This window comes from Heterodontus francisci, chromosome 43 (assembly GCF_036365525.1).
Source record: "Heterodontus francisci isolate sHetFra1 chromosome 43, sHetFra1.hap1, whole genome shotgun sequence".
In the NCBI taxonomy this organism is placed as follows: Eukaryota; Metazoa; Chordata; class Chondrichthyes; order Heterodontiformes; family Heterodontidae; genus Heterodontus; species Heterodontus francisci.
The window spans coordinates 20,868,056-20,891,848 of record NC_090413.1 but is presented as its reverse complement, the minus strand read 5'-3'; the positions used below and the strand labels follow the sequence as shown (position 1 = coordinate 20,891,848).

Genomic DNA, 23,793 nt, shown 5'->3' with positions numbered 1-23,793 from the left:
AAAGTTTTCCTTTTCAAGTATTTATCCAATTCCCTTCTGAAAGTTAGTTTTCATTTAATCACTCCTACCCTCCATCCTATCTCAGACTTTCCACCACCTAAAATGCACAAGTCAGGAGTGTGATGGAATACTCTCCACTTGCCTGGATGGGTGCAGCTCCAACAACACTCAAGAAGCTCGACACCATCCAGGACAAAGCAGCCAGCTTGATTGGCACCCCATCCACAAACATTCACTCCCTCCACCTCTGATGCACAATGGCAGCAGTGTGTACCATCTACAAGATGCACTGCAGCAATGCACCAAGACTCCTTAGACAGCGCCTTCCAAACCCCTAACCTCTATCACCTAGAAGGACAAAGGCAGCAGATGCATGGGAACACCACTAACTCCAAGTCAAATACCACTCTCACTTGGAAATACATTGGAGATTCCTTCATTGTTGCTGGGTCAAAATCCTGGAACTCCCTCCCTAACAGCACTGTGGACTTCAGCAGTTCAAGAGGGCAGCTCACCACCACCTTCTCAAGGGCAACTAGGGATGGACAATAAATGCTGGCCTAGCCAGCGACACCCACATCCTATAAACGAGTAGAAAAAAAGACCTTCTTTTTCTACCCTCACCCCACCCTTTCTCCCTGCCTCTACACTTGCTTAAAAACTATTAAATCTCTACATCTTCCCATTCTGAAGAAAGGTCACTCACCTGAAATATTAACTCTGTTTCTCTCTCCACAGATGCTGCCAGACCTGCTGAGTGTTTGCAGCATTTTCTGTCTACAGAACCCTGTTTGAATTTGTTTAAACCTTCAGGCCTCCCCTTGTGAACAGACATTTCTAAACTGCTTCGGTTGCACCCCATGTTTTAATGGACAGCATGTGGGGCTCAAAGTCTGTTTCAGTGAAAAAGATTTTTTAACCTTTCCAGCTCAACTCAGCAAATTATAGTTGCTGCTTGTGCCAGAAATAGGCCAGGCCACAGGAAGTGGAGTTTGAAGTGGGCCCAGAGCCATCTCACAGGAGAGCATGTCAGCTGGTTTCCTTGTTGGCTGTTCTTGCAGCCCGGACGTTTTGTGTCTTTAAGAGGTAGGCAGGATATGCACTGGGGTGAAGTCAACAACAACAACAAGAACAACAACTTGTAATTATATATAACCTTCACACAGTAAAATGTCCCAGGGCATCAGACAAAATTTGACACCGTGCCACATAAGGGGACATTAGGGCAGATGACCAAAAGCTTGGTCAAACAGATAGGTTTTAAGGTGCGTATTTAAGGAGGAGAGAGAGGTGGAGAGTTTTAGAGGAGGGTGCGCTGGAGGGTTGAGGCAGCTGAAGGCACGTCCACCAATGGTGGAGCGTTGAAAATCAGGGATGCACGAGAGGTCAGAGTTGGAGGAGTGCAGAGGTCGCCGAAGAGTTGTGGGGCTGCAGCAGATCACAGAGATAGGGGAGAGACCAAGGAGGGACTCAAGCACAAGGATGAGCATTTTATATTTGAGGTGAATTGAGTCCACTACGCGCTAGGCCACTATGCTGCGAAAGTCGATCTAGTCCCACTCCGGAGCGACCGGTCACTGCGTACTGACTCACTGAGGCATGGCGGGGTGGGGGGGGCGCATTTCCAACAGCTTGATATGGAGCTGTAAAGGTGGGCACGAAGCACTGAGGGAGTGGGTGGTTGGCACATAGGTTCAAGGCTAGGAGGGCAAAGGGGCAGGCAAGCCCGAGCCATGGGCAGAAAGCCAGGCTAGCATTGGTAGTGAGTTTGGACGTCTGGAGTAAAGGGAGATGCACACTGCCTGTATTTATTGCCATTCCTCCCCTCGCCAATTCCTCTGATGGCACAAGTAAGATGAAGGACTCACCATAAAGGGAAGACTATACTTTTTCCGACCAGCTGAGTCTCAATATGCAGCACCATCTGGATCATTTCCTATAACCATTGGCAATTAATGGTGAAAAGTAACTCAATATATATTAGATATACTTAAATGGGTTAATTCTTTGAGGAGTACATTTTCCTTTGAAGTATTCACCCAAAGAAAACCTACATGCTTTTTATCTCAAAACATCTTCCAAAAGCATGGTCTGCAGATTCTCTCAGCTGAATGTTATACGAGAAATATAAGGTAACAGAACACCGTGCAAACCCGAATTTAATCATGTTTGGCAAGTGCAAACAGCAGCGAGGAATGTTTGAATTTGACAAAGGTATTGAGATGGTGCATATGTTTACACTCCGAGAGTTCCTTGCCGTCCCTTTCCCATCTATATTTTATACATACTGTTAGTAATTTATTCCCATTTGTGGTGCTGTCTGGAGATGTTTCCAAAATCTTCCGACTCACTTCCTCAATTTCTTTCCTAATTTCTTCTGGATTTGAAGTGCAGTTAGAAGTTGAGGAACACTGGGGGCAATTGAGTCAAAACATCCTGTAAGACTCCATTGAAGACTGGAATAGGACACAAACTAATCTAATTAATATTCCAGTACTTTGGGAGAAGGGGAGGGCTGTGTCCTGTTATATTTTAGCACTCGATGTGTTCCAGCCTGTGTTGCAGAATAATGAATCTAAGCCCAGGGGGCTGGCTGGTTTAATATGCTGACGCATGCCTCTTTGCTCCAAACTTGAGTTTAAATTTAACTCAAATGGTTAAAATCTCCTTTCTCTTCCTGCTCTGTGTCCTAAGTGCGATTGAGTTTGCACAATCTAAACTGAGTTCTCAGTTTAGTGTGGAGCCTCAGCACAAAACTGACACTTAATCAGAACAAAAACTGGCCACCTCAGCAGAGAGACCATGAGGTTGGCTGTTATAGTCATGTTGGTGTGGGCTGGAGAGCGTCCTCTGAGACTTGAGCTGAGATGCTTTGCTGGGGCCACGTAAGGAGAGACTGACTCCACACTGAACCCACTTCTCAACTGGAAGCACTTGAGGACAATGAGTCTCTGAACTGGGAAACAAAGTCTCCGCTGACGAACATTGATATTTTTCACCTTAATGTGCACCAAACAACACCAACAACTTGCATTTATATAGCACCTTTAAAAAAGTAAAGCGTCCCAAGGCACTTCATAGGAGTATAATGGGGGCCATTCAGCCCCTCAACCTGCTCCGCCATTCAATTAGATCAGGGCTGATATGTATCTCGACTCTATCCACCCAGCCTTGGTTCCATATCCCTTGCCTAACAATCTATCCAACTCAGTTTTGAAGTTTTCAACAGCTTTTGAGGAGGAGAAACTTCCAGATTTTCACTATCTTTTGAATGAAGAAGTGCTTCCTGACAAGTCAGACAGAAGAAAATTGAAACTGAGCATTAGAAGCTCTTGTGAGAGTTTAACGAAGAACGTGTCCAGTTATTCCTGTAAAGTGGGCAACCTCTCGCTTAATCTCCTGGTCGCTTTCAAAGCACCATTTCTTCCACAGGTTCATGCTGTTCACTATGGGTGGATGTTATTGATTCCCATTCAAGTTGATCACCGTCATGCATTTAACATCAGATAAATCAACTCTTTTAAGATAAATGGTGACAGCTTGGTGGCATGGTGTTTTGTGTTGCCAACCCCTGGCATTACACAGTCTGGGTTCAATGACCAGCCAAAAAGCCACCTGTGCCATGGCTAGGACCTAGCCAATGGGGCTCTGTATCAGAGCCTTCATAATGGCCAGTTACAGGTCAGTGATGCAAGGGTGGTAGAAGATGATTCAATAATAACTTGCAAAAGGAAACTGGAACTCTTCTTAAAAAAGGAAATGTTTTGTACGACTATGGGGAATGAGCAGGCGAGTGGAACTAATTAGTGACTACATTAGAGGGCTAGCACAGGCATGAATGGGATGAATGGCCTCCATCCATGCCAGAGCATTCAATAATTTTTGAGAATGCTTCCAGGGATGAGGGACATCAGTTACCAGGATAGACTGGCAAAGTTGGGGTTGTTCTTTGAGAAGGTTGGGGAGGAGATTCGATCGACGTGCTGAAAATCATGAGGGGTCTGGACACAGTAGATAGGCAGAAACTATTCCCATTGGCGGAAGGGTCGAGAACCAGAGGATACTGGTTTAAAGCGACTGGAAGAAGAACCAAAGGCAACATGAGGAACAGCTTTTGTTTTTAACGCAGCGAGTGGTTAGGATCTGGAATTTAGTGCCTGAGAGTGGGTTGGAGGCAGATTCAATCACGGCCTTCAAAAGGATGAGCACCTGGAAGAGAAAATATTTGCAGGGCTGCGTGGAAAGGGCAGAGGAGTGAGGCTAACTAAATTGCTCTTGCAGAAAGCCGGCTTGGGCATGACAGGCCGAATGGCCTCGTGTGCTGTTCAATGATAGAATGCTAGTAAAAAAACTACTTAACGTTTGTATTTAGGACAGAGAGACTGAAGAGGAGACAAACAATGATGATCATTCTGCCAGTTGTTGCTAAGCATCCATCTTAGTTGTGTGGGAAAGGATTCACAAATAGCTTTTTTATCTCACTCAGCACTGTCGCTAAGACTGGAAGGGGAAAACTGACTGTAAAAGGCAGGGACTAGGGAACGGGTATTCTCCACCTGTCATTCTGAATTCTTCCAGGAAAGCTTATGTTGTAAGCACACGAAAGCAGTGCTGCCTTTGTTGGGGCCTGATCTCCTCACGCTGTGAGAAATGGGGGAGGATCAGGCAACATCAGAAGAATATCCCTCTACTAGTGGGTATAAAGGGCAAAGTAAAAAACTCACACTAAATAATGGGACTTGCATTTATAACAACCTCAGGACATCTCAAAGAACTTTACAGCCAATGAAGTACTTTTGAAGTGCAGTCAATGTCATAACATAGGAAATGCGGCAGCCAATTTGTGCACAGCAAGCTCCCACACAGACCAATTGAATAAATGATCAAATCATCTGTTTTTGGTCTTGGTTGCGGGGTAATCATCGGCCAGGACACCCTTGGTCTTCTTCGAATAGTGCCATGGGATCTTTTACGTCCACCTGGGAGGGAAGACTGGCTCTATAACATCTCAAACAAATGGCAGCACCTACAACAGTGCAGCACTCCCTCAGTGGTGCGCAGAAGTGCTAAAGTCTCTGGAGTGGAGACTTGAACCCATCTACCTCCCGCTCAGCGGCAAGAGAGCCCCCCACTGTGACATGGCTGGCACCCAATTAGCAATCCCATTCAGAAAGGAGAGCTGGCATGGACACCGGACGAACTCACAGTGGCATGGTAAGGGGCTCTCTTCTGACCTTGGTTCCCAGGTGTATGATTCCCTTTTCTGGTTGCGTTATTAACAGTGTGAGGGGCCCAACAGTAAGTAGACGTTCCAATTCACATGGAAGATGAATTAAAACTCTCTCAATCCAATTTTAATGATTTGTTGCTCCTTTTTTTGACTGATTTATTTTTGCTTTGCTAATACCACAATCAGGAACAGGCAAAGTCTGACTTAAGCATTAGAAGGTTCACGTGACTATTTCCGTTTGCATCAGCTGCAGAAACTTTAAAGCAGATGAGTTGACATTGAGGGTGAGAGATTTCAGAACTGTCAATAATCTTTCCGTCATGCTTCATTTGGGATCCTGCTGCTTACGTAGAATGGCTATAATCACCACCTGAGTCATTGTAGAAATGGAATAGGTTTCAGCGAATCTGTCGGTGGTCTCTAGGCCTATCAAGCTGGTGGAGCACATTGCAATCCACACAATTCATCTCAAGGTGATCACTATCTCAGACTGTGCAACTGAAGGATAGGAAGCAACTATCACCTGCATTTACATGGCGCCATTAATGGACTAACACGTCCGGAAGTGCTTCACAAAATTTGACTGATTTTGAGACTGCCCTTCCTGAATCAGGAGGGCACTGAGCTGAGGCCGGGTGGCTTTCCACTCTATTGCTCCCAGTGGCCTGCATCTCAGGTGGAGGCCTGTGAGAAAGGCCTCTGGTTAGCCTCATAGAATCATAGAATGGTTACAGCACAGACGGAGGCCGCTCGGCCCGTCTTGCCCATGCCAGCTCTCTGCAAGAGCAATCCAGCGAGTCCTACTCCTCCGCCCTTTCCCTGTAACCCTACAATTTTTTTTTCTCTTCGGCTGCTTAACCAATTCCCTTTTGAAATCCATGATTGAATCTGCCTCCACCACACTCTCAGGCAGCGCATTCCAGATCCTAACCACTCGCTGCGTAAAAAAGATTTTCGTCATGTCGCATTTGATTCTTTTGCCATTGACCTTAGATTGGTGTCCTCTGGATCTCCAGCCTTCCATTAATGGGAACAGTTTCTCTCTATCTACTCTGTCCAGACCCCTCATGATTTTAAACACCGCTATCAAATCTCCTCTCAACTTTCCCTTCTCCAAGGAAAACAGCCCCAGTTTCTCCAATCTATCCACGTAACTGAAGTCCCTCATCCCTGGAAACATTCTCAGAAATCTTTTCTGCACACTCACGAATACCTTCATATCCTTCCGAAAGTGTGGTTCCCAGAATTGAACAGAATACTCCAGTTGAGGCTGAACCAGTGTTTTATAATGATGCACCATAACTTCCATGCTATTGTACTCTATGCCTCTATTTATCAAGCCCGGGATCTCTTTTGCCTCATTATTCACTTTCTCAACCTGCCCCGCAACTATTTGTGCACATATGCCCCCAGGTCCCTCTGCTCCTGCACCCCTTTTAGAATTGTACCCTTTATTTTATATTGCCTCTCCTCATTCTTCCTATCAAAACAGATCACTCCACACTTCTCTGTATTAAATTGCATCCGCCACTTGTCTGCCCATTCCACCAGCCTGTCTATGGCCTCTTGAAGTTTATCACTATCTCCCTCACAGTTCACAAGTTTGGTGTCATCAGCAAATTTTAAAATTGTACCCTGCATTATAGATAATTAATATAGATCAAGAAATACAGATCATGCCAGGATGTGCAGTCCTGGGGAGGGATGAAACCTACAAAAAAGGGGAACTATGCAAGTACAGTATAAAAGACATCATTACAAGCTCAGCTTATCTCATTGTGGGTTCAGAACCTTGATCTTTTAAGAAGTAACATCTGAAGCATGCGGAGAGATTATAGTCTCCGCATAAATCTAGTTCATGTGATACTTTTGTTGGTAATATATACTATGGAGGTTTTACCCGGACCGTTGACAGGATCTGCATGCCAGTTGTGCCTCATTTGTGTGGGCGACTGGTGCCGCCGACATTACCAGTTTTATGACTCTCAGGGACACCCGAGATGCCAGACTTATGAGCGGCAACTCCCTCACCAAAAATGAAAGCAAGGCTGAGCTCAGCTTCTGTCTGGGTGGGCCAGCTATGTGATCTACAGGAAGAATATACTCAACCAAATTGTTCAAAGAGAATACCAGATGTGATACTTTCTACTTAGTGCAATGTGCAATGCACTGAATATACAACAAAGTAGAGTGTAAACCCGATTATATCATAGAATTTAGCCCGTTCCCCTCCTTACACATCCCTCCACCACTGGCACACACCGTGGCTGCAGTGTGTGCAAGCCGCAGGATGCACTGCAGCAACTCTCCAAGGCTTTTCCCGCAAAACCTCCCAAAGCTTGTGACCTCCAACGCCTGGAAGGATAAGGGCAGCAGATGCATGTGAATACCATTGTTCCCATGTTGCCCTCCGAGCCTTCCTCATGTGGACATATATCGCCATTCCTTCACTGTCAACGTGCCAAAATCCTAGAACTCCCTCCCTAACAGCACTGTGGGTGCACCTACACCACAAGCACTGCAGTGGTTCAAGAAGGCAGCTCCCCACCACCTTCTCAAAGGCAGAAATGCCAGCCTTGCCAGTGATACCCATATCCAGAGAGTGAATTAAAAATTCATATTGCATAGAAAATTGCCATTCGGACTGTGCCAGCTCTTGGAGGTGCCACTCCCCTGCTCTTTCCCCATCGCCCTGCAAATATTTCTATTGTAAGTCTGTAAGGATCGCAAGCTCTTAGCCAAAGTATACGATAGCCTGAAGCCCCTTTTATGGTACTGTGCTGTGCAAAATGGTAGCGCTTACTGGAAGGATTTGAATCTCCAACAACATTGGAGTTTTATTAACCATCGGCCAGAAGTTATCAATTCCCAAGGGGAAGAGGGCAAACTCCAGGATCAATTACTTTCTCAGCATTATTTCAGTACGGTCATTTCAAATGTCACTCTCCCTTCATGGAAATGTTCTTCCCCTTTGCTGGGTGAGAGAATAGGAAAAGCTGAGAGAACAGTGGTGGATCCCAGTTCACCCAAAATCCCACATTCGAGCAGATGGTGAATAAATAGCTCAGCTGCATTTAAGGGGAGGCTGGATACATGCATGAGGGAGAAAGGAACAGAAAGATACGCCGATAGAATGAGATGAAGTAGGGTGAGAGGAGACTCGTGTGGTGCATAAACCCGGGAATAGAACACTTGAGCCGAATGGCCTGTTTCTGTGCTAAAAATTCTACATCATTCAGTGAGTTCCATTCAGACAACACAAAACGCTCTGACCAAAAATAAAGAAGGTTTTATTCCGCACATTTTTACTTCAAAGTGAATCTGGGCATCATGCAAAACCAGAAACAGTATGCGCCGGTTCTATTTCACAGACGATCTATAAAAGGTTCATGGGAAGAATTCAGTCCTTCAACTGCAAAAGCCAAAAATACAGCGGATGCTGGAAATCTGCAATACATTACTCCTTCAATGGTTTTGCCCGTAATGTGCTTCCTTCCCCCTCCACCCCCCTCGCCGTTCTCAATTGGCTGACCCATTTATGGTGCAATAAGTGGAATCATAGCCATTTAGAGGAACAGCCCATAAAAATAAAAAGGGACGGAGCAACGGAACTTTGGTTGTGCAATTGAAAGTGCAGTTTGAGAGCTTTGAGCACTGGATTTCGATCAGGCGTCTCTCCGAAATTTTTTTGAAAGCAAAGTACATGCCTGGCGTGGGAGAGTTTATTTTAAATGCCTGCTCATGTTTTATTTGCAGTCTTTTCATTTGGTTTCCTCAGAATGTCTCCAACATCACAAAAATCCACAGTTACCTGCCAGTTTCTGCTGGCAGTAACATTCCTCAGCATACGGGCGTGGTGTGAAAGAAGCAGATCATAAAAAGAAATGTAGTTTAAGGGGACTATAAACATCCCTCTGCCACCCTCACATATTTTCTTCCCTCCAGCAAGTTTCTGTTGGGAGAGCTGGTAAACTTCAAACTACTGGGTGTAGGGAGAGAGGGTGATATCTCTTAGGGTGGGGTGCAAATGTATTTTGTTTGCCTTTCACAGGTTTAAGCTCTTCTCCCACCCCAATCCGAACAATAAACTAAGCCCAGCGGGCTACTGGCAGAGGTGTTTGTGCAAGAGAAGTTACGAGTGTGAGAGACTCCATAACACTCTTGCAGGAGAGGGGGGGAGAAAGCTATAATGTCCTTTCTCACCAGTGCAAGTATCTCAGCAATGCAGTGGTGGCATCTTACTAACTTGATGTTACGCCCAGGGTGCATGCTGTCCCCTTTTGGATGTGTACCTATCAGAGTGCCAGAGAGTTAAGAGATAATTCTCTACAAATTTTCATGTATAGGCTGCACGAGGCAGACGGAGAAAAACGAGTAGACAGAGAAACTATTTCTTCTGGGGGTGGCGGGGAGGGGGGGGACAATCAAGAACGAGGGGACCTAATCTTAAAGTTAGAGCTGGGCCTTTCATGAGGGAATTGAGGAAGCATACTTTCACACTGAGGCTAGCGGAAATCTAGAACTTTCTCCCCCAATAGGCTGTGGATTGGGGGACAACTGGAATTTACAAGACTAAGATCGATTGATTTTGTTGGGTAAGGGGATCAAGGAATATGAACTAAGCTGGGTAAATGAGGTTGAGGTACATCAGCCATGATCTAATTGACTGGTGCAACAGGCTCATGGACGGTTGGGCCTCCTGCCGTTCCTATGATCCTAGGTCCTGAAAAAGGCCGTGAGGCTTAAGTAACCCGTCCGTTGTTTTTTTAATGACTGTTTTTGTGTGCGCATCAAGGTGAGGGATGTTAGTCCACCTGATCACACACCTTCCCTTTTGTTCTTCTTCCCCTCTCCCCCACCCCCACCCCCCCCCCCCCCACCCCCACTTCACTCAATACATTTCTAACTTTTGCCAGTTCTCATGAAAGGTCACTGACCTGAAACGTTAACTCTGCTTCTCTCTCCACAGGCGCTGCCGGACCTGCTGAGTATTTCCAGCACTTTCTGTTTTTGTTTCAGGTTTCCAGCATCCGCAGTATTTCGCTTTTTGTGTAACGGAATGTTCCTGCTGGGGATTGAAACGCATTCTATTTTAGATATGCGGTGATAGTATTCACAAGGACAGCATTGAGAATTTGTCTCTACTCTGTCCCAACATCGTGCCGTAACCTTTGCCACAGAACCTTTGCCCTCTACGGCACCAGTGGGAATTATTTTTGTTTTCCATAGCAACCATCTTGCATCTCTGATTGAGACGACCCAAGCAATGCTGAATAAGGGGACGCTTTGTCCTGCACGCTAAGAACTGGATTGTGATTACTCAAACTCATCTCACGTAGGACCCTTATGATCAGCAGAGGACGAGGGTGGGGGGATGGTTATCCAGTCTGTTCTGAATTCAAATCCAGATCCCAGAGTTCAAACATAAGGCTGTGCTCCTTGCATCATGCTTGACAAGCCCGTCCCTTCTCGATAGCTTAATCCCACCTACCTTGCTTCTCACCCTACCCCTCAATACCTTCGCTCTCCAAAAACAATGACTTGCATTTATATAGCACCTCTAATGGGGTAAACACATCTCCAGGTGCTTCACAAGAGCTTTATCAAACAAAGTTAGGCACCGAGCCACATAGGGAGATATGAGGACAAGGCAGCAAAAGCTTGACCAAAGAGGTAGGTTTTAAGGAGCGTCGTAAAGGGTAGGGGAGAGAGAGAGGTTTAGAGCTTAGGACCTAAACAGCTGAAGGCACAGCAACCAATGGTGGAGCGATTAAAATCAGGGATGAACAGGAGGCCAGAATTGGAGGAGTGCAGAGATCTCGGAGGATTGTATCGGGCTGGAGGAGGTTGCAGCGATATATCTAACCTGGGAATGCTTGACACTGGCTTTGGGCGACTGAACAGAAAAATATTCCAATCCCCAGTATCTACCATCTCTCACCTTGAAGTGTGTAGAACATGATTGCCAGACTTTTGATGCCGACGAGAATTAATCATTAGATTCTCGAGCTTCACCAGATGTTCCCGAATTTCAGCACTGTTTAATGTCCCAGCGCTTAATCTGTGCAAAAAACGGGTCAACGAAACAAACCACTATATCACAATGAGGCAGGAGAACGGTTTTTCCTGATTGTTGGCTGGTTTGAACCCAGTGACAGAGGAAACCAACATGTACAGTTTTACGTAGATTTGAAGGGAAAATAGTCTGCGAATGTTTGTTTTCGAACGCCCTTTACGAGGCATTCACATTCCTTTTTGTAACCAGGTGGGGGTCGGAAACTGAATGAGAACACAGACAATTGCCGCCAGCGCGATTCCTCGTTCGAGTGAAGAGATTCACCACCCGCCCCCGAATCTGTCAAGAAATGTTTGTGTGTTCTTTTCTGGTGCAGAAGGATTGCTATCAAAGCATTCTTTTAATATGTCTTGTCCAGACACCCACTTCCTCTTCCTCAGACTGTAACGGAGGAAGCCTGAAATGTACTAGCATCAGCCCTGACAGAGCTGAAACAGGCCCCCCAGTGATGGATGCTGTGTTTTATTTGTCTGCTGGAAGCAGCTTTGGAGAAGGTGAGGCAGAGGACACACATACACACATACATACATACATATACACACACAAACATACAGACACACACACATACAGACACACCCACACACACACAGACACATACAGACACACCCACACACACACAGACACATACAGACACACATACACACACAGACACACACAGACAGACACACCCACACACACACACATACAGACACACATACATATACACATACACACACACATATACACACACACGCATACACATATACACACAGACACACACACACAGACACATACAGACACATACATATACACACACACATACAGACACATCCACACACACACAGACACATACAGACACACACAGACACACCCACAGACACATACAGACACATACATATACACACACACGCATACACATATACACACACAGACACACACATACAGACACATACAGACACACACAGACACACACATACAGACACACCCACACACACACACAGACACATACAGACACACCCACACATACAGACACACATACAGACACACCCACACACACACAGACACAGACACATACAGACACACCCACACATACAGACACACATACAGACACACATACAGACACACCCACACACACACACAGACACATACAGACACACCCACACACACAGACACACACAGACACATACAGACACACCCACACACACACACAGACACATACAGACACACCCACACATACAGACACACATACAGACACACCCACACACACACAGACACAGACACATACAGACACACCCACACATACAGACACACATACAGACACACCCACACACACACACAGACACATACAGACACACCCACACACACAGACACATACAGACACATACATATATACACACACACACGCATACACATATACACACACAGACACACACATACAGACACATCCACACACACACAGACACATACAGACACACACACACACATACATATACACACACACACGCATACACATATACACACACAGACACATACGCGCACACAGACACACACAGACACACACACACACAAGCTACGAAGAGGACAATCAACCAGGAAGGATCCCCCACTGATTGGACCATTCTGATGCTCTCCTTGACGGCCTCCCCTCCCTATCTCTGAAAACTCCTTCAGCCATACAGCCCTCCGGAAACTCTGCATTTTTCCAATCCTAGCCTCTCGTACATCCCCAATTCCCTTCGCCCCACCACTAGTGTCTGTGCCTTCAGCTGTTTAGGACCTAAGCTCTGCCGCTTCCCCCACCCCCACCCCCCTCCCTAAACCTCACCAACTCTTTCCCCTCCGTAAAACCTACCCCTTTGACCAAGCGCTTGTTCACTTGCCCTTCTCCTCTGTCCGATTACACTCCCATGAAGCCTTGGGATAATTTACTATGTTAAAGGTGCTATATAAATGCAAGTTGTTATTGCCTGCTCCTGACTCTTGACCAGTGATCTCGGTTAGAAGCCAAGCTGGGCACAAGGCAGTGACAGCCTGTTGGGCCAAGTAGCCATTGCCCACTGCCCAAACTCATGGATAACAGTTTCCTGAGTGAGCTACTTGTGGCTGCCCATTTCTGCGAACCACTGGCACAGCAATGAGTCCCCACATTCAGGAAAGCAGGAGAAAGTATTTGGGAAAAAAAATAAAGGGATAGAAAGATAGGGATCGCTCACTGGGAGACAGATTTCCGGTGATTTCAGAATAAGACTGTTAGAAGGAACAATAATAGTGCAATTATAATAAAAATGAGTTCAAATGAGGTTTGTGGACTTAAAGTTGAACTAAAATTTGTCGGGAAGCAAACGGATTGAAAAGCCTCAAACCGTTTGCACATAATTACACCCTTTTAATCAACCCAATCATTTTTGCTGTAAGTTTCTATGGGAAATTGCAGGCACCAACTTACTTCAAGTTGATGAGGAAACACTCCTCCCCTCTCCAGCTACTGGCAAGACTCAACATTTATCATTTCATCTGTGCAGTGAGCCACTGAACCGAGAGGAGACGAGGAGAATTTTTTTTCAACGCACTGAGCTGTTCTGATCGGAATGCATTGACTGAAATGGCAGCTGAAGCAGATTTAATAGAGGCCTCCATAAAGGAATTGGAAATAGATTTGAAAAGAAACAAATTGCAAGGCTTTGGGGAAAGCTAGTCTCAGTAATGGTGCCACAAAACAATCAGATTGTCATTGAAAACCCATCTGGTTCACTAATGCCCTTTAGGGAAGGAAATCTGCCGTCCTTACCTGGTCTGGCCGACATGTGACTCCAGACCCTCAGCAACGTGGTTCACGCTTAACTGCCCTGTGAACTGGCCTAAAAAGCCACTCGGTTGTCAAGGGCAATTAGGGATGGGCAGCAAATGCTGGCCTTGCCAGCGACGCCCACATCCCATGGAAGAATTAAAGAAAGGGAATGGGACGAATTGGATAGCTCTTTCAAAGGGCCGGCACTGGCACGTTGGGCCGAATGGGCTTCTTCTCTGCTGCAGGATTCCATGATTCTAGGACACCACTGGGGGCTGCTATCGACTGACCTGCTGACATAGTCACCTGGTGAGGATCGGATGGCTCTTGGTTGAAATCGCAAAGCTCTGCCTAAGTGCGCCTGAGTGCTGCTGGAGACTGGACTCTGACCTGTGACCCCAAACCGGCTATGGGAGAGGTGGGTTGGTGGGGAGGGCGAGTGTGAAATGCACCTACTGGCCTAATTGTTAGGCCTGGGTTGGGATGGGGGTTGTCAGTATTTTAACTCCTGACCCTCACTTAAATAGCCTACTCCCCGTTAAAACTTTACTTTGGCTCCCGGTCTGGCAACACCTCAATTTTAAAATTCTCATACTTATTTTCAAAGCCTTCACTGACCTCACCCCATCCCTATCTCTGTAACCTCCTCCAGACTTACAGCCCTACCGACATCTCTGCACTCCTCCCATTCTAGCCTCTTGTGCATCCCCGATTTCTATCGCTCCATCATTGATGGCTGTGCCTTTAGCTGCCTCGGCCCTAAGCCCTGGAATTCCCTCCCTAAACCTCTCCCACCTCTCTCTTCCTTTAAAACGTTCCTTAAAACCTATCTCTTTGACCATGATTTCGGTCACCTGCCCTAAAATCTCCTTAAGGGGCTCGGTGTCAAATTTTGTTTGATACCTCTCTTGTGAAGTGCCTTGGGGTGTTTGACTATGTTAAAACCACTATATAAATACAAATTGTTATTGTTTAATGGGAGGGAAATTCCCAGCAAATAGTAACTGCTGGGTAAACCAGGTAAAATTCTTGTCCTGCTTTGCGTATTGTGCAATAAAGTTGTCTTTTATGTAGCACACCGCAAAATGTGCGTTATCCTGCACTTAATACGCTGGAGCCCATGTGTTATCTTGAATAATGGCTTTTACAAAACAGTAAGTACCCCATTGATTATTTTTAATATATAGAGGCCAATTTCCTGAGTGGTTCTCCCAACAGATTACTAACCTGTGCCACACATATCTGGAAGTGGTAGGTTGTGCTGCTTCGGATTTCCCAGCATGTACAGAGGGGAGGAATGGCCTCGCTCTGGGGATTATAAACTCGGAAAGCCGTCAGCCTAATTTGCGGCAAAAGACGTCAGTGGAAAAGAAAGCGACACATTTTGGCTTCAGAGAAAAGACAATAATAATGGTCACAATTTAATAGCTGAGAGAGATTGGGATGAGGGATCTGTCCTGCAGAAAAACTATCAAACAGCTCTGTCATCTATGATAAATGTTCTGTTGTGTCTGGCCAAACCACAACGTTAACCCTATGTCAGGCACTAATCCACAATTAGTTTTAGACCAAAGGTCTCCTTTGACAATAGCAACAATTTGCATTTATGTAGCACCTATAATGTAGTAAAAACGTCCCAAGATGCATCACAGGAGCGTTATCAAACAAAATTTGATACTGAACCACAGAAGGAGATATTACGGCAGATGACCAAAAGCTTGGTCAAAGAGATAGATTAACGAGCATCTTAAAGGATGAGATAGAGTTACAGAGTCAGAAAGGTTTAGAGAGGGAATTCCAAAGTTCAGGGCCTGGGCAGCTGAAGGCACAGCCACCAACAGTGGAGTGATTAAAATCGGGATTACGCAAGAGGGCAGTATTGGAAGAGTGCAGAGATCTCGGAGGGCTGTAGGACTTGTGGAGGGGGAAGGAGCATAGAGGGAATCGGAAACAAGGATGAGAATTTGAAAATCAAGGTGTTGCCGAACCAGGGGTCAATGTAGGTCAGCGAGCACAGGGGTCATAGGTGAACAGGACTTGGTGCGAGATCGATATGCGACAACCCTCACTGGACAAGACGTGCTTTGTGTAAAATGGATCCTTTGAGTTCTACAAGCTGCAACCAGAGGTTTCTGCCTCTGGGAATCCTCAACCACCTCGATCACCTGGTCTCGAGGAAGAGAACAGTTGTGTGCTCACTTGACACTTCAGTCTACCAGCCTCAGCTGCGATGCACTTGGTAAGTCTCAGACCTGTCTGACACTCACTAACTCAATGGAAATGGTCAAACATTGGTAGACACTGAAGGGGTAATTCTAACCTCAAATCGCCGGGTGGGAAACCCAAGGAGTCAGATGGAACACTGGTTTTACACCCTGCCCAACACTGACTACAACAGGGAGTAAAATTGGGCGGAGTCTAAAACCAGCATTGGACACAATCCCATCAGTTTCCCGAGGATCAGGTTAGGGTAAAATTATCCCCCTAAACTTGCACTCCTGGAGATTCCTAGCCCAAACCAACAGGGATAAAAACCTTCCCTATCTATGTGTAATGAGTTTGGATGGTCTCAATAACATTCCCAATGGGTATGGGGCAACACAGAACATAAATGTTGCTTATTCCGCACCAATTGGCACTGTCGTTGAGAGAGGCAAGAGAATAGGTTACATGGCAAATGGAAAGATGTCACACGCCTGAAGTAGAGGTGTGCTTTCAAGGTTTGGAGATTCAGTAAGCTGTTGGGGGGGGAAGAATATATTCCACACTGGAAGAGTGCTCCATTTCCCAATACTCAACTTTAGGAAACCCCAGTGTCCCATTTCCAGTATGGAATAGTGTATTAATGATCTAGTACATTGCTGCACTGAAAGCAGGAAGTCCTGGTTTTATTTCATGATGTCCCAACATTAGAGTGTTAATACAAAAGCAAAATACTGCAGATGCTGGAAATCTGAAATAAAAACAGGAAATGCTGGAAATACTCAGCAGGTCAGGCAGTATCTGTGGAGAGAGAAACAGAGTTAACGTTTCAGGTCTGTATTAGAGTATTTACCCTTACTTTTCAATTGTATGATAATCATGTGTTATGTATGTTCCTAAGCAACCATTGTATCACTATTTTTCCCAAAGGGCAAAATCAATGGTGCTTCTGTTTGCCTTGACTGTCACAGCCTAAGCTATCTTTCCAACTGTTAAGAGACTTAACCAAAAGCATCTGTATAAAATCTATTGACTAGTCGAAGTGGTTAATAGCTCTGCCTGCTTGCTCCATTTAAATGACCACAAGGTTCACTTACCCAATCTGAGGGTCTCGCTGATCTGCGCGAAGCTTTCTTCCTGTCAGTGTTGGGCTTTCATCTGTGCAGGGTAAAACAGTACTGAGTGTGAGTCACCATCACATGATAGTTCTCCGATGTTCCATTACACAAACAGGTCCTGCTGCTGTTACTGAGGATAACCCCATTCCTCCCTGTGGCTTTGTAAGCACCATTTAGACCCAGTCGCTGACCCACCTACTATTGAATTCCCTACAGTAGCAATGTTCTGGCAATATTAACACTTTGCTGCAACATTTCAGAGCATAATCAACAAAGAAAGAATTTTAATTTCACAATCTCAGGACATCCCAAAACGCTTTACACTGAAGGAATTACTTTTTGAAGTGCAGTCACTGTTGGAATGTAGGAAACGCAGTAGCCAATTTGCGCACAGCAAGATACCACAAATAGCAATGTGATAATGAGCAGTTTTTTGGTGCTGGGGGTTGAGGGATAAATGTTGGTCAGGACACCAGGAGGAACTCCCCTGCTCTTTTTCAAAGAGTGCCATGGGATCTTTTACATCCACCTGAGAGGGCAGTAGGGGCCTCAGTTTGACGTCTCATCTGAAAGACGGCACCTCTGACAGTGCTGCACTCCCTCAGTACAGCACCAGAGTGCCAGTTGGATTAGGTGCTCAAGTGTTTGGACTGGAGCTTGAGCCCAGGACCTTTTGACTCAGACCAGAATGTTATCCACAGAGCCACGGTTAACACAATAATGCACCACTTATTCTACAGAACTGGTTAGAGTAGATGGGGCTTTGTGATGTACCAAGGCTCTCAATCTTGTAGGCTCTGAGGTAGAATACACAGCACCTGTGATGCTAAAGAAACTTGTTCGCATTTGAAAACGGCAATTGCGCATTTTGGTTCTGCCCGCCGGGCCAGCAGAGAGAGAGAGTCCATACAGGACAGGTGAGTAATCCAAACACTGCACTGCTGTTCTGTGCTGGAGACCTCAGCACTAAATTCACCCATGGGCAGACAACAGAAATGGCTCCAGTATTTGGGCGCTGCTGTCTCCAGTGGAGCCTTGTAAAGCCTCTGATACTTCGCCTGACAATGAGTGGCGGTGGTCTATTCACCAGTGAGGGCCTCACGAACAAGCCTGACCCTAGCTATTTTCTAGCAGGGTGGCACTGGGTCAAATTCTCGAAGATCCTAGCAAACAGCACTGTGGGAGCACCTTCACCACCAACATGTGGCTAAACAAGGTGATCATTTAACGACAATTTTGCCCACACCCCAAGAATGAACAAAAGACAAAATTTTTAAAAACATTTCCTCGCAGGGTGTGACTGAATAGCAACCGAGCCTCGGTCCAGGGTTGGCACATGGGTGTTGCAGTTCCTTAAATCACCATGGCTGAGATTAGCCAAGGTAGCTATTGCACTGGGCTAGATTATCCTCCTTATTGATTCTGAACCATTACTAGCCCCTCAAAGTCACTAAGTTCTCCAAAGGTAATAAGGGATGGGCAATAAATGCTGGCCTTGCCAGCAATGCCCACATCCCATGAAAAAGAATTTTTAAAGTGTCAACTCTGTCCATCACAACACATAATAGTCATTCTCTTCAACATTTTGATGGTAGGACTGACAATTTTTAAAACAGATAAACCGAGATGAAGGGCCAAGATTGTCTGGGACACGAGGGAGGTTGAAAAGAGTAGGAGACAGTAGAATCAAGGTGGTTTGGTATGGCAACACCTAGCTTGGGTTTGAAAAGGATGCAGATTGTAGGATGAAGTGAAGAGTGGGCAGTGAGGAATTCCAGTGTCGAGGTCATGGGAAAAGTGATGGGTCATGGGAAAAGTGATGAGTCATGGTTTCAAACACAATAAAGGGGAAAGAATGAGTTAGATGGTCTAATTGTAGCAGGGGTTGGAACAGATAAATTATCACCCGATAAACTTCTAGTGATTACGCCATAAAATCATAGAATGGTTGCAGGAGCACGGAAGGCGGCGGCCATTCGGCCCATTGTGTCCATGCCAGCTCTTCTTAAGAGCAGTTCAGCTAGTCTCACTCCCCTGCCTTTTCCCCGTAGCCCTGCAAATTCTTTTCTCTTTAGATAATTATCCAATTCCCTTTTGAAAGCCACGATTGAATCTGCCTCCAGCACGCTCTCAGGCAGCGCATTCCAGATCCTAACGACTGGCTGCGTAAAAAATTTTTAAAAATTCCTTATTTTGCCTCTGGTTCTTTTGCCAATCACCTTAAATCAGCGTGCTCTGGTTCTTGACCCCTCCGCCAATGGGAACAGTTTCTCTCTATCTCCTCTGTCCAGACCCCTCACGAGTTTGAACACCTCGATCAAATCTCCTCTCAACCTTCTCGTCTCTGAAGTGAACAGCCCCAATCTATCCACACATATGTATGTCAAATGGATCCTACAATGTCAATATCATTGTGCATCAGCTGTCATCATGACAGCTGACATTAGCAACAAGATAAAAAATAAACAAAATGGAATAAACCTTCTCAGGAAATCCAGTAACTACCCTGCAGGGATTTTGAAGCTGCAGTATTATCTTACAACTCTGGTGGCCGCAATAAACAGTTCAGACTTTGGTTATACAGTCTGGACCCCTTTGGAATGAAGCTTTTTATTTAAAGTAGCTCCTGGATATTCCTTATTCCCTGTTATAAAGGATAGTTTCTGGTCCAGCAACCGAAACAACTTCATAAAACTCTAGATCATGGAAATCCTGTCTTGTGATATCTTGTGACCATGCAGCCCTACCAAGAAGATTGTGAGATTAAAGAAAGTGATTGTCTTCAATTAATATACTCACTGTCAGAAAACTACATTGCATGAAAATTACTACATGTAGAAATATTCTATTTAACACCAGAACCCCCCACCCCACCCCCCCCGCCACTCTCAAACCCCACCGCCCTTCAATCAGTTACTCCGGGCCTTTTCCTCTCTATTTTGCCCCTCACTCTTCTGAAGTGTCAACCTTGGTTCAATGGTTGCACTCTGGCCTCTGAGTGAATTGGTCATGGGATTAAGACCCTACTCTAGAGACTTAATCACATACTCTAGGCTCACAGAGAGCGTGCTGCACGGCTGGAAATGCTGTCTTTTTGACGTGATGTTGAATCGAGGTCTCACCTGCCACCTCGAGGGTATGGAAAAGATTCCACGGCCGCATTCAAAGATGAGGTGGGGAATTGTTCTGGTCAACATTTCTCACGCAGCCAACTACCACTAAAGCAGATTGCCCGATTACTAATTTCATAGCTGCTTGTGGGATCTTGCTGGGTACCTGCCTACCTAACAATAGCTTCAAGAGGTAATTAATTGTCTTTGAAGCACTTTGGGGTATCCAGAGAAAGGTGAAAGGTGCAATAACAAAAAAAAAGGCAGCTCTTCCTTTCTTTGAAGAGGTTGACGTATGCTGGGCTACAGTTGAACAATGTCCACTACACAATATCTTGCCCAGGTGCCCATATTTCCTGTCTGAGCCTTAACGCTCCCTTCCTCCAGCTTAGTGGTGAATCGAGAGCTGAGCTGAGTTGGCTCAGTGATGACCTGCAGACAGTCAGAGGCAGCAATCCGATCTCAGATGAGGAACTTAAACTAGTTGAGCTTGGCTCCCACACTCCGTGATACGATCCGCTCCCTTTCGACTGGGTTACCGCCCTTGCATCCTCTTAAGTATTCACATTGAGATACTTTCTGAATGACTCAATTCTGCTAATGTTTCCCCTTTTTAAGCTGAGGGCCTGAATTTCCTCAGTCACGTTCTGTCACCGCTGCTCGAGGCCATCAGGATTAAGCAAATAGAGGTGACATTTTTTTCTGATTGCTGATAATTCTCGGAAAGTTTGAACCAAATTGTGATTTTTTTATTGTACTGCAGACACATTTAAAGAGTGACACATGGCACATGCGAGACTGTTTATACAACGCTTGCTATGTCCCACACTTTGTGCAGTTGTTGTAAAATGAATCCTCTGCTGAGTGAAAGGGTAAAGATCTCGAGTTTAAAAAGGTCCTGAGTGGATCTATTCAGTCACTACAGCTCGGAGCTCATGGTGCAGTTTATGGCCGCTGAGGTTGTTGGTGGGCGGAATGGCCGTACCAGGAACTGACACAAAAAACACGATTGGAGGTATCGGTAACTGCAGTGATGGCTATGTTGCCACATGAGAGTGAGGGGGAATCTCGGCAGTGGAGTCAAAATCCACATTACGGGGGGTAATTGGTCTTGGGCTGTGGTGAATGGGTAATAAATAAATAGATCGTATTCACTGACACGTGTTAAATGATTAACACCACTTCTCCAAGATATGAGCTGAGGAAAAATGTCTTCACTCAGAGGGTGGTGAATCCTTGGAACTCTCTAGCCCAGAGGGCAGCGGATGCTGACTTGTTGAGTATATTCAAGGCTGAAATCTATGGGCACTAAAGGGAATCAAGCGATATGGGATAGGGCAAGAAAGTAGAGTTGAGGTAAATGATCTTATTGAATGGTGGAGCAGGCTTGAGGGGCCGAATGGCCTACTCCTGCTCTTATTGTGTTTTTATATTGTATTTTACAATTTGAAAGTTGCTTTAATGAAGGCCTATTGTTAATAACATCTAATAACAATAGGTCTTATCGTAAAGAAGCCTTTTAAACAGGTGAATGTTTGGGGATTTATTACCTAGCTGCCTCAGTAGCTACATTAAGGCTTGCAGTTGTGGTTTGGTGGTGTAGACACCACAGTACATAAAACATTATTGGCCAGAAATTTCTCCTCATTTGTACATGCCCAGAAGAGGTGAAATGCAGTTAGCAGTCCCCAGATGGCATAAATGGTGGATCCATTGCCAGACAGGAACACATGATAGTCATGCTACAGACCAAAGACATATATCCACTTTGATTTTGCTCGAGTGATAATAGATAGGTGCGGAAGGAGTCGCTACCTTAGGATCGCTGATGAGTACAAGCATCACCCTACTTTATTACTAATGCCACACAGACCAGAAGAAAGACAGACTTGTATTTCTCTAGCAACTGTCATGACCTCAATGCATCCTAAAGCCCTTTACGACCAACGTAGTTGTAGACACAATTGTAATGTAGGAAATGCAGCAGCCAATTTATGCACAGAAAGAGCAATGTGATAATGATCAATTTTTGTGTTGGTTGTAGAATCATCGAATAATGCACAGAAGGAGGCCATTCAGGCCATCCTACCTGTCCCAGTTCTTTAGTGGAGCTGTCTTATTAGCCCCTCTCCCCTGCTCCTTCCCCACAGCCCTACAGCTTTTTCTCCAAGTGTGTATCCAATTCCCTATTGAAAGTTATCATTGAATCTCCTTCCACTGTCCTTTCAGGAAGTGCATTCCAAATCACAACAACACGCTGCGTAAAACAAATTCTCCTCCTCTCCTCTCTGGCTCGTTTGCCAATTAAATCTGTGTCCTCTGGTTGCTGACGCTCCTGTCACTGAGGGGTAGGTATTGGTCTCAGGTTTGATTCTTATTCATTTCTGAGTGAGCTGGCCTGCATCTGGGAAACAGTTGGGAGGTCGTAATTGGCTTCCGTACGTCTTAACTCACACCAAGTCCCGTTCCCCTATCACCCCTGTGCTCACTGACCTACACTGGCTCACAGTCAAGCAATGCCCTGATTTTAAAATTCTCACCCTTGTTTTCAAATCCCTCCATGGCCTCGCCCCTCCCTATCTCTGTAATCTCCTCCAGCCCCACCAACCTCCAAGATATCTGCTCTCCTCTAATCCTGGCCTCGTGTGCATCTCTGATTTTAATCACTCCACCATTGGCGGCCACGCCTTCAGTCGCCTAGGCCCTAAGCTCTGGAATTCCCTCCCTACACCTCTCTGCCTCACATTCCTCCTTTAAGACACTCCTTAAAACCTACCTCTTTGACCAAGCTTTTGACCATCTGACCTAATATCTCCTTTTGCGGCTCGGTGTCATATTTTGTTTTATGAGGCTCCTGTAGAGCACCTGGGGACATTTCATTACAGTAAAAGCGCTATATAAGTAAAAGTTGTTGTTGCCTTGGGTTCGGGCAGGGAAAAATGAAACTCGAGTTCCAATTTCTGTCAGCGGCCCTGTGATACCTGTTGGACAATAAATGCGTGGTGATAGAACGGTATCGGGTGTGACGGTGTCACCCTTCCCCTGCTCCTCTGTGTGATAGTAAAGCCTGCTGATTCACCGGTCAGGTCCATGGAGTGTGGCTATTTGAGTAAGAGGGAACCACACCCGGCATGAGTCAGTGCCTCCAGGAGAGGAGCAGTGCAGCAAAAAGGAAAAAAAAAAAAGAATTCTTTTTGAGAACAGCAGCTTTCCGGACATAACAAGGCAGTCATTTTGTGTTGAAAGAGTCAGAAGCAGGCAAGACGCGGCAGGATGAATCAGAGGCTTTG

The 23,793-nt window shown here is 45.5% G+C and overlaps 1 long non-coding RNA gene across 2 annotated transcripts in view; it reads right to left on the bottom strand.

The window, feature by feature from the left end:
* Positions 1-23,793, bottom strand: part of LOC137355688 (uncharacterized) — a 76,929-nt gene that overhangs the window by 15,150 nt on the left and 37,986 nt on the right. For both annotated transcript variants that reach the window (XR_010970957.1, XR_010970956.1), the window contains exons 2-3: positions 17,373-17,433; positions 10,168-10,298 (exon numbers count right to left, since the gene is read on the bottom strand). This is a non-coding gene — a long non-coding RNA (uncharacterized lncRNA). The remainder of the gene's footprint in view (positions 1-10,167; positions 10,299-17,372; positions 17,434-23,793) is intronic.